The following is a 12,467-nucleotide window of genomic DNA, read 5'->3' as shown; positions in this document are numbered from 1 at the left end:
TGTAGGCCTGTTAATAGGAAATCCAAAAGAAATGCAACGTCGAACTCTTAGAATATTCCAAGCTTCATCTCTAGTGATGGCATGAATAATCCATTTGGCACACAGAGCAAGGCCTTGCTTTTGTGTGGAGAGAAGGCCAAGGCCTCTAGATTCATTGGGGACACAACAATAATCCCAAGCAATTCAGTGAATGACATGCTGGTTAGAGCCTAAAGCCCAAAGAAAATCATGGAGAAATCGCTCTAATTTTTTATAGGAGGCTTTTGAAGGATCCCAACAATAAGAATAATAGACATGCATTGTTGCAAGAAATTTAGAGAAAATCTAGAATTTTCCTGCAAGAGAAAGTGGTTTTGTAAGCCAATAATCTAGCTCTTAGTAATCTTGGCAAGCACATCATTCCACAGATCCACTAGAAAATCTTGAAAAGTAAAAGGAATGCCTAGAAAGTGAAAAATCTCCCTGTGAGTGACCCATTTCCATTCAAACTAGTTAAGCCAAGGTGGCACTAGCAAAAAGGACTGGCAATAACAGAGCATTTTATGCCATTAGATAGCAGAGCCAGAGGCTTGAAAAAAAGTCTTAGGGCAATTTAAGGCATTATTGATGTTTTCTTCATCCTCCAAAAGAGTGAGAAAGGATTCATCAGAAAAATGACCATTGACCAACTGAGAAGAGGATTCTAGTAAAGAGATGCCATGAACCAAACCTGAAGACACGGAGTGGGCTAGTAAATAGCCAAAACCTTTAGCAGTAAGAACATAAAGCATTTGATCTAGAGGGAAAACTTGCCTAATGGAACAAAAAATCCCAATGGCATCAGATTGGGAGTTATTGATGGTAATGCAAGCATTAGCATCTCCAAAGGGCATCTCCACGGACTACAAAAAGTTGGGACCAAAACCAAGTGCCTAGAGCATAACCAAAATGAAAGGCCATTCAATCCTATCATAGGCTTTTGAAAAATCTATTTAAAAACAAAAAATTTGATTGCTTGGACTTGCAAGCCCACTCCATACCTTCCTTGACAACAATGATGTTGTCAAGAATATATATGGACTTGATAAAGCTAGTTTTCTCAAGCCACACAATTAAAGGAAAGAGGTCATGAATTTTAAGAGAAATAGCCTTAGCAATAATCTTATATGACACATTAAGAAGGGTAATGGGCCACCAATTACAAATATCCTTAGGATCTCTAGCTTTAGGTATGAATTTAATGTTTCTTTTGTTGATTATTGCTCCTAGGCTTTTAGAATGATAGGCTTCAAGATAAAATTTGTGTAGATTGGGACCAATATACTCCCAGAGGTGCTTGTAAAATTCACAAGGAAACTCATCACACTTGGGGGACTTATCATCTACCATGGAGAAAACTACACCTTTAAGGTCTCAGAGGATAAGAAGTTTCTCACAGAAAGCACATTGCTCAACTGCTAGGCAGTTTGGAGTAACAAAAATACACTTTCTAAGAGCTTCCTCCCGAGCAACCAAATTTCTCTATGAAGAAAAAATGTTCTCATAGTGATGAAAAAATACTTGTAGGATGTCAAGGAGACTAGAGAGAACATAAGTGCCTTGTTTGATTTTTTTAATCCCAAAATTGGTATGACAGGCTCGAAGATCCTGAAAGAATTCCTTTGAAGCTTTATCACCAACTTCCAACCAATGGAGGTGAGCTTTGATTTGGGTCCCTCGACTAGCATAATTATCCATAACTTGTTTGTCATGGCAAAGTTTGCCAAGTTGAATTTGCAAATCAACATCAAAAGGATTAAAGGTAAGAGCCTCAGAAGCCTTTTTGATTGCAGTGGTAATGGATTCATAAGACTACCTTCTAAAAACTGCCAACTACTATCCATAGATGCATAGAAAGTGAGAAGTTCTAGTAATGGCATCATTCCACCATTGAATCCACCCTATCTAGGAATGTAGACATGGCTCTAGATTCCAGACATGAAGGATATGAGCTATAGTGGAAACATGCATCAACACAGATGTGTTGAGAAAAAATTGCGACTTGACAACTCTCTGGATAGTTGTTTGCCATGAAATGGAAAAATAAATGGGATAATGGTTAGATAACATCACATCTGGCAAGGGAATGACAGGTAAATCTTGATCTTCAAAAAATTAGAAAAAAGATTGTGCAGTAATCATGGCATGATAGAAATGTTTTAAAATATGGTCAGAGACAATTCAAAAATTGGACCAAGTGTACCAAACCCCACTATGTTCACAATAGATAGTATTGGGATCAAAAAAGCCCAATTTATTGCACATATAATATCAAGCTTCCCTTTCCCTAACTGTCCAGTGAAAAGACAAAATGTCATCTTTGTCAAAGGCCAACTCAACCATATTGAAGTCACCACACATAACCCAAGTAGCTAGAGGCAAGTTGTTAGCCAGCCAACACCACAATTGAGATCTTTCCACAACATCATTGGGAGCATAAACATTAATGACTCCAAAAGAAAGATTGTTAATGGAAAGAAAAAGCCAAATGATTCTATGGATGGGGTTAGAACCATGCAAAATAATAGCATAATAAAGATGAAGGTGACAAGAGAGTAACTACACCACCTCTACCAGCATCATGTTGAGAGGAGAACATAATGCCATCTGGCCAAATGACGTGACATGTAGATGAAAGCATGAAACTAGAGATCTTAACTTCTTGCATACACAGAAAATATAAATTTCCAAGTCTATGACGGGTATCCCTGACATAGTACTTTTTGGAGAGGTCTGTAAGACCTCGCACATTCCATGATCAAAAATTCATGAAAATTCTTCCATATCTTCCTTGTCCTCAAGAGAGGAGTAACTATTCTTCAAGAAAGTAGAAATCGGCTTAAAGCCAGAAGGAAAACCCTCTGAACTGAGGCCTATCATTTCTCCTTTGGTTTCTCAGCATGTTCAGGAGAACTCTGAGAACATCACACATTCTAAGTCACTATGAAAGAAGTAGTAAGAGGGGTATGAATCACAATTGAGGTGTTAGCTCTGGCGATCGCCTTAATCCGCTATGAGCCAGGGTTTAAAACCTAGGAAACACCAGGGTTTGGTTCCGAAAAAACCGCTTGCATCCCTAAACTGGTTGGGGTTTGTGCTTCTGTTGAGATAGGAGGAACCAAAATGATAGTCGCATATGACTATTTAGGAGCCAAGGGAGCCTTGCCCTTGTGTCCATCAGTAGTCCATTCTTCTTTTTTCCCTTTTGCTAGTTTGGAAGGAACCTCTTTAGGTGAGGGTTTAACCCTAGGCACAACCAAAGGGCAATCCCTAATCTTGTGCTCTACTGATTGGCACCTATAGTAGGTGTTAGGCAGGTCCAAATAAAGCACCTTTTGAGAGAAGGATTGAGACCCAATATGTATTTCCATAGAATCCTTAAGATCCTTAGAAAGATCAACCTCAATGCAAACTCGTTTTTGAGGGTGAGCATTAAAAAAATTCTCATGTTCCTTTGTGATAACTTTGCCAAGAGTATTGGCAATGGACTTAATAAAATGCCAACATGGCAAGGGTAAACCCATGAAATCTACCCACATAGGAACCCTAAGATTTTTGTCATCAGAGATAGTATAGTCTCTCAACCATCTTTGAAAACAGGTAGGGAAGAATGCACAGACCAATGACCATTGCTAAAAACTGCATTTGCCTGCGATGGGCTGGCAAAGTGAAACAAAAAAAATCTTTGGTAAGGTTTTGCACAGTGTCAAGGTGGACTCCATTAGGAGTCTAACTCTTGTTAACCCATTCTTAGAGCATAGCTTCAAGAGGAGTCTTACCCAAAAAATACCCTATTAAGGTATGTTGTTCTAACGAATCACAAGCAACATCAAGTTCTTGCAAAGGAAGGATAATATCAGGATTACATCATGAAAAACCTTCGAGACAAATTTGTGAGGACATTTATTCAATGGAGGTGCCATGGCTTTCTGAAGCAACAATGTGAACACTAGTATCAACAACTAGGTCACTTGGCTGGGGCCATTATAAACTAGCCTAAAAACTCCCACAGTAAATGCAGTTTGACAAAAGGAAACAACAGAAGGGAAGCTCAGATAGAGAGCCGTACACAAGAAAACTCAAAGATCACATGAAAACATAGCAGAGTGAAAATGATCTCGTGTAATCTCCATAGCCCATCATTAATTTAAAGCCCTTATATTAAAATATTTCATAAAAACACCTCATGTGCACGCGAATTGTTATTTTATATTTTGAAAATACCTTATCCCTAAATTTTCAACTATATGATAAAAATATAATTTAAATCTCTTGTATTAAAATATTTCATGAAAACACCTCATGTGCATGTGAATTGTTATTTTAAACTTTGAAAATACCTTATCCCTCCAAACAGGGTCAAATCTGGTTAACTATCTAATAAGCACCACATGTCACATCTAGATTGGTTGATAGGAATACATCATCACCACATACAATCCCTATCAACACTCTTCCCACATGTCTCAATTTTGCAACTTTGTAAGCTACTTGGTGGGACCCGCTTAGAGAGTGGAGAAGTCATGCTCAAGGAAGGATCACAAACATCAAACCTCCACTAACTAGAGAGAGGTTGCGACTAGTCTCGAGGCTACTAACTACTAACTGCATCTTCAACCAGTGAAGTCACACTTAACTACATGGTGAACTCGTGACTTTATCTTCCTAATCACAGACGAGCCCTATGATTCCACACACCTTATTTTCTGTGCCATGTGATGGACCATAATTCCTCAACTAAATCTCATCTTCTCTAAAATCTCTTGTCCTTAAAGACATTAGGTATGATATGTTAACAAGGTTATATAAAAACACAAAATGTCAGCCATTGCATCTTCTCCTTCAAAATAGTATTTGGGAAAATTTCACTTCGATCTTTTGCTGCTCGGTCTACCACAAGATAATGTCACCTTTGCAAACAAACCGATTCTGGTGAGACACCAAAAATTCATTCTAACTTAGCCATTTGAAATGATTAAACCCCTATCCTCTGTAGATTTTCAAGGGAAGTACATTTAGAAATGTAGAATTTCAAACTTCTAACCGCTCCATTTTACCCATGTCTTTAAAAATAATCTCTGATAAACATTTTCCAAATTCCACATTCATCGTGGAACAAAGCTCTTTTATTCACACTATATATTGTGACTTATCCATTCTTTGAATAGAAAAACTACAACACTATCTCCCTTGACTGCATACCCTTATTAGACTATCCAATGGCTAAATGAGGGAAGGCAAAACAATGAATTGTTTTCCATGTGTTGTAGGCTGTAGGACTAATCTGTCTGGTAAGATGATTCAACCATATTCATTTAAGGTCATTGTTTATTTGAGCCTCCTATTGCATCCATATAAAAATTCCATATTATATCTCCACACAACCTTATGTATCGTATTTGTGCAAAGGCTTACAAGGGTTTCTTCTGATTTTCCTAGGTGGTTGTGATCGAATGGATGACAAAAACCTTGAAGCAATCCATTTGTGTCTTGTCGTGGCTTATGTAGATTGGGGAGAAAAAATAATAATTGGAGGCACTTAATTCTGTCTATAATCACTACCTCTCTCAAATGAGAATTCTATCAATCATCTTCACATTACTCACCTATCAGATATTTTCGGACACTATATTGAGAATGATTACCATAATCCAATTACCTCCTCTACTGTTTTGTGTGTGAGCGGCTTGGGAAAGAAATCTGAAACAAAGGTTTTTGATTTAGGGAATGGAAATACACATTATCCAATCATATTCCATCCTACTAAAGAGCTCATAATGTGTTATATCATGAGAAAAGTATCAAGCATTAGTTCGCTAGAATTAGCCACTGATCTATACTTTTCCATTTGTTGCTTTTTCCAATTCCTTTTAACACCCATGTAAGAAATCGAAAGAACTTTTCACCACAAAAACTCTTGTCATTGAGTGAAGATCTTCTGACATGCTTGGTTAAGGTTCTATCACATTATGAAGAGCTTTTAACACATGCATCTCATCAAGAAGGTTTCGAGTTTTTTATTTTGAATGGAGTGCCATTTGCTAAGACCCCAATGTAAGCCTTGGGATTTCGATGCAAACAAAATGAATTTAATGATGTCCATGAGGCCATAAACCCAAGAGACCCACATAAAACTCCTAGTCAGCCTAATGTGATTTCTCCAAGCTATCCCTTTTTTTGTGAATCTGAATAAGTAAAATGGCCCCCTTGAGGAGTCCTGGTCCCTCGAAAAGGTCTTTTATGTTGTTCACCTTTAAAGTTTCTTTGTGTTGGTTGTGAATGTCCTCGTATGCAATGCAATCCTTCAGATAGTGCCACTCCGTTTCCACCACACCCTCAATACAAAATCTACAAATTCTATCTTGTCACTCTTTCTTAGGGACCTTCCATCTACCAGTTACACATCTCAAATTGTGTGAACCAGATCTCAATTGGGCGATTAAGATTTTTGCCTTTCCTTTGATCTCGACTCTTAAATACTCTTTGTCATCATATTTGCATGTGGGATTAAATTCATAATAGGTTTTTTTTTCTACCTAACTAATTTTCCCACATGGCAGATTTGATTTTTTCTACCACACATTTTTTTATTTCAAAATTGTTTTCTAAGTACTCTTGGTAGTCAATGTTCCACTTGTTGAGCCATTTATCATTTTGTTTCTTCCATGTCTTCTTCTGATGAGCCATTTCTCCATCGACCACCTTACTAGGCTAGTGATGTGCATCCATTTTACTCAATTTTTTAGATAGCTCAACAATCTAACAATTGTTGAGGACTCTACCGGGAGCATGCTTGCCTCTGCTAAAATAATCTCGTATGGAACTATTGATTTGATTTTGAGATTAGTTATGATGAAGTGTTTCTAAATTCTTTCATCAATGCACAAAGAATGTGTACTTAAAAACTTAGTTCCAATCAAATGCATCTCTATGCTTCGATTTATTTCATTTGATTTGACAAATCAATATGCACTGAAGGTGGCATAACATATTCAATTATTTTATGTTACATGCCGGTGGTCTTTGTTGCCAATATGGGTGATTTCCCCAATATATTCAATTATGCCTTTATGTTTACCATGCATATGATTTTACACATCCAATTGAGTTCAAAAGATAATTTATACATTTCCATATATATTATAATGATCAATATCAATGTAACTTATCTTAAACATCTTCAAAACCCACACCATCCCATCAGTCCGATGAATTTAGTCGGGCCCCAAAACAAGTCCAACTAATTTTTATTTTTTTTGCTTTCAAATGATTGACCTTTCAAAATGTTATTAATCACCATGCATTGATTAATATTAGACTAGATTACCAGTTGATCAACTAAAACTTAGAATTTATCTCATGTGGTGGTGGGGTCCCCAGCCTGTTGCCAATTGGGCTCACAAACATGCTAATTGAATAAGTTGCAGGCCCATCACCAACTCCAGCCTCTGGATTTTTGGTGTTTGGATACATACTTGCTAACTTGAGGTCTTATGTTCTTTTGAACAATATAAATTTTGTGCCAAGGAGCCCTAGATCTAGCTTCAAAAACTGACAAGCTCACCTAATGTGACCTTGAAAATTTGCATCCATGCTCTCTGGCTTTGAAAATCAATCATACGGTCACTTGGGGAAACAAAACTTGGAATATAGGGTACACTTTTATATGGATAATATTAGTCTATAATTTAGCTTCATGAAGAATATTATGGTGCATTTAGCAAGTGTACAAAGTTAGCTTCTAGGAATTGCAGAACTGGATAACTTGTTAAAACAATATTTTTTGCATATGGAATGGATCTTGAAAAGTGTGTAATGGATTGGTCAAAACTTCCAAACTAGCATAATAGAAGTATTTTTAGAGTAGAACATAGTGGTGCAATCAGTTTGGTCTCATCTAATATGGGTTCAAAGTTATAACATCCCAAACAAGCCTCCTAAACAATCTGCAAATCTGAACATTAATAAAACCCTAGAATTTGTGTTTGGAATCATGTTTGAAAACTAGTCAAATAGATTTGTCAAAGGCTCAAATGTGGAACATAACATGTCTCTAACCCCTAGAATGCAACAGAAAAATGATTTCTCAATAGGGTCAACTCGATTAAACTTATATTCATTCAAACAGGGCTACTAGCTAACTATCACAAAAGGCAACTGAGCAACTTAGAGTTTTTTGCAAATGGAATCAACTTGGGAAACTCATCAAATAGATTCATCAGATCTTGAAATTGCAAACTTAGGATGTATTATATGACTAAAATGCAGTGGTATGACCATTTCTTCAAAATACTCAATTGGTCATAAAATATTCACTGTCAAACAAGGCTTCTTAGAATTATGAACGATGTGCATCAACATGACAAAAATAATCAACCAATTTTGGGAAACTCAAAACCTTATCAAAACATAGCAAAACATCTTGAAATCTAAAATATAGGTTCTCTGCTATGCATACTATAAAATCCCAAAGTGGTGGGTCATGAAAAATTACCAAGTGCAAGATATTCAATTGCAAACTAGCTTTCCAAACTTTGTTTGACACTTTGGCAAAAAAATAGATTATACAAGTGCTTGAAATAACACCTCACCAAATGACTCGAAACTTCCAATTGATGGCCTAAGGTGTATGAAAACACTAAAATAAATGTAATGATCACTTAGAACACATCCTATGACTTAAAATCTTGGTCGGGTACACATGCATGAAAAGCATCTATAGGGGTTAAACTTTGCAAAATTTCTAGTATGGGACTCAAAATGTGCTTGCAATTTTTAGTCCCAATAGTTGGTATGCCAAGGATCAAAGTGCTTCAAGATTTTTTATGGAAGTATTCAAGATACTGGTTATAATCTTGCAGATGAGTTGATCACCTACAAGGGAAGGATATATTTGATACCAAGGCCAGCTGTCCCTGTAATTATCCTTCGAGCATTCAACAAATCTCCTATGGCCAATCATCCGGGGTTCTTTAAGACTTATAGGGAGGTGTGTGAGAGGTTCACTTGGAAGGATTTAAAGATATCTATTCAATGCTATGTGTGAGAGTGTTATGTTTTTCAATTAACAAACATAAGCAGTACACCAACCTTGTTGGGTTATTGCAGCCACTCCTTATCCTTGAGAGGAAGTGGGAGACTATATCTATGGAATTTATTATGGAATTACCTAAAGAAAAAGGAAGGGACTACACTTATGTGGTAGGCTCACAAATTATGCTCATTTATGTTGTGGTTTCACAATGCATGCCCCATTTTTCCTAGAAATGGGGACCTTCTACTTTATTTTTTGGCTTTCTGGAACTCTAGTCCGGGGTCTGATTCTTTTTTTTGGGTTTTTTGCCTAGTATTACTGGTTAAATCTAGATCCTAGTTCAAAAAATAGATCTCAAAAATCCAAATTCTGAGGGAGATAATTCTTTTGCAAAGAAAAAAGGTGCACCAACACACCTCCCCTAGTGTACTAGTGGGCTTAAAAAACTAAGAAAAATCAAGGGTATCATCCTTTGGTGATGCACAACAGTGCACCAATGCACCTGCATAGTTGCATAGCACCAAAGGATTTACTAGGACCTAGGCCTATAAAACCTAGCCACTCCCATTCTCTTCCCACTTTGCATTTTTCTTCCTCTCCAAACTTTGAGCTCTACAACATCACACCTCAGTAGGTGAGCCTCCTTCACCCCTACCTACATAAAACATCAAACAAATGCTAAGACTTCAAAAGGTGTGTATTAGTGCACCTAATTAGGTACATTATCTATGCACCTTATTTTTCTTAGAAAAACCTTCAAAATATAAAAGACTTAAAACAATAAAAATAAAGCAAAACTCTAATTAGGGCACATAGTAACACACCTAATTAGGTGTGCTGGTGTACTACTACGCACCCTTAAAAATAGATTAAAAAGTACCTAAGTCCTAATTGGGTGCGCATCAATACACCCCATGAGGTGTGATGGTGTGCACCCCACATTTATAAATGGTAGAAGGCACACCTACTAGGTGTGCTAGGTGCACCTTTTCTTTGTTTTTTTTTTTTGCATTTGAGGGTTAAAGTTCAATTTTGGGGTGTTTTCAAACATTTAGATTTTTAGGGTTTTGTTCGTGTTAGTTTTAGGGTTTGATTCAATCATTTTTTCTTCAACTCTGAACTAATGGACATCATTTTTATACAGATTCAATGGCTTCCTCGTCATTCTCCCTCACCGCAAAGATAGTAACAAAGCTTGTAGTATTCAAGTTTCAAGGTGTTTTGACCAAGTCAGGGTTTCAAGATGACTATTCAAAGATCCAAGGCATCAAATTGGCTCACATAGATTTGGGTGCATTCCTAACATTGTGCAATAAACCCACAAAAAGATCACTAATGATATCCACTCTGATTTTCTCTACACTAGTTAATGCGACATCCCATCTAGTTTCACTGCAATCCTTACAATTGGTCATGACACTAGTGGAGAAATATGTTCTTGAAGAAAGGGTCATGAAGAGCATAACTAGAGAGATCATCCTAGATCTCTAACCCAATAATATAGAGGTGGTGTTCCATCTTCCAAGGGCAGATTAATTTATTAGATTAACTTATCATAAGCCAATAGATGGTACAGGGAACATATTGATGAAGCTTCTGAAAGCATACAGTCATCATACCTCATCAAGAAGACTACTCTAGGGTGGAAAGCAGGCAAAGTCAACATGACAAGAGGATATATGAAGGAAGATATTGGATATTCGATCATACTCTTGAGTAGAGTCATGGGCTTTCCTGCTTCTAGACATATGAACATATGGATGGTCCATTTCATTGAGACTATCAAGACGACAAAGATGCTAATTGATTGGGCTTCCATTCTTAGTGAGAACTTGGGTGATCAGTTGGTGGCAGTGAAGAATAATAAAAAATTTTACATGACATCATACTTGGTGTACTTATTAGCTGCAAGGGCGAAAAATTATCCTGGGCTCTATAAGAAGGGCAGTATGCAAGATGTCAATGCATGGCCATACAAAGTATATCCTCAACTAGTAAAAAAGAAGCTTCAAGAGCATAGCAAGGAGTACAGGATAGTAAATGATGCTTTCATATTCACAATTATCCGGTTCATGGAAGGAGATTATGCAAAGAGCATGTTAGAAGAGGTAGTGGCTAAGATTTTAGAAGTTGGAGCTTACTACATCCAATACTAAATATTTAGATATTTAAGGGTAGTGGGTACAACTATCAATCCTAAGAAGCTCCCTAGGTATCCTAGTGGTAGGCTTATACTATTGGAGATTGCTCGACCACTCTTGTCTGCATATGACAGAGTACAAGGACAACATAAAATAACTTGGGTGTGGCCTATTGCTATAGAACTATTTAGTATGGATCAAAGACAAGACATTCCATCTTTTGAGTGTGAATGAGATCAATATCCCTTAGAAGAATATAATTCTCCATGGCCCTATTTTCATAACATCAAAAGAGTGCAACATCTAGCTGGTAAGATATTTCAACATGAGGATGTGATTGAGGATCACTAGATGAATGCAGTGGATGACTACGATATCCACATAAGGGATTATTGTAGGCTAACTCTATATCTAATAGAAAGTACTTTGAAGATGAAGATTCTATTGAAGATTGTGCAACAAGATATGGAGGATCTTCTCAATCCATTGTTCAACAGGAACAAGATTGGTGATAGACCTATTATGAATACCGAGATTGATTAAGAACAAAACTTTGACATTAATCATAGGGTGAGGCACGTTATCAAATTGACAAAGGATTGGATCAAGAGACCATTCAAACTTGATCCAATTCCTCAAACAAAGGTCTTTCATGCTCAAGCCCACCCTGCTAAAGGTTGAGGAGTTAAGGTCACAGTGCCTACATTTACAACCTAGTCTCCAGTGAGACCCAAGATAGTACACCAACTTGATAGACCAGTTGGTTATTATAGGGCTCATAAAAGTAAAGGTAAAGGAAAGAGGAAGAGGACTTCTCCTCAAAAAATTGAGCTAGAAGAAAAAGCTACCCAAGAACCTCCATAGATAGGAGAAGAAGATGTGCAAGGATTAGAGAATGTGGAAGCTACACAAGCGCAAGAAAATCCTCAAGTGTCGTTACTTGAGCAAGGCCAAGGAGAAGTTGAAATTGAAGTACAAGAAGTGCCTTCACAAGAGATACAAGCGTCCCCTTCTGCTCCTAAGAAAATAAAGATTAAAACTCCTATTAAGAGAAGACAAAAGGTTATCAAGAGAGTGATTCCTTTCCCATTAGTCCCTAAACCTATCCTAAAAGAAGAAAAAGAAGAGGATGATGAGGATGAAGAGGAAAATCTACCTTTGAACCAAAGAAATCATCTTGTAAGAGCTACAGAGTTAGAAAGGAGAAGAAGCTCCACCATCACACCTCCATCCATTCCTAAGCAACCCATTTAGACTACAACACTAGAAGATGA

The sequence above is a fragment of the Cupressus sempervirens genome, chromosome 1 (assembly GCF_028749045.1).
Source record: "Cupressus sempervirens isolate cs-2001-9-10 chromosome 1, ASM2874904v1, whole genome shotgun sequence".
NCBI classification, from domain to species: domain Eukaryota; kingdom Viridiplantae; phylum Streptophyta; class Pinopsida; order Cupressales; family Cupressaceae; genus Cupressus; species Cupressus sempervirens.
Note: the sequence above shows the minus strand (reverse complement) of the source record.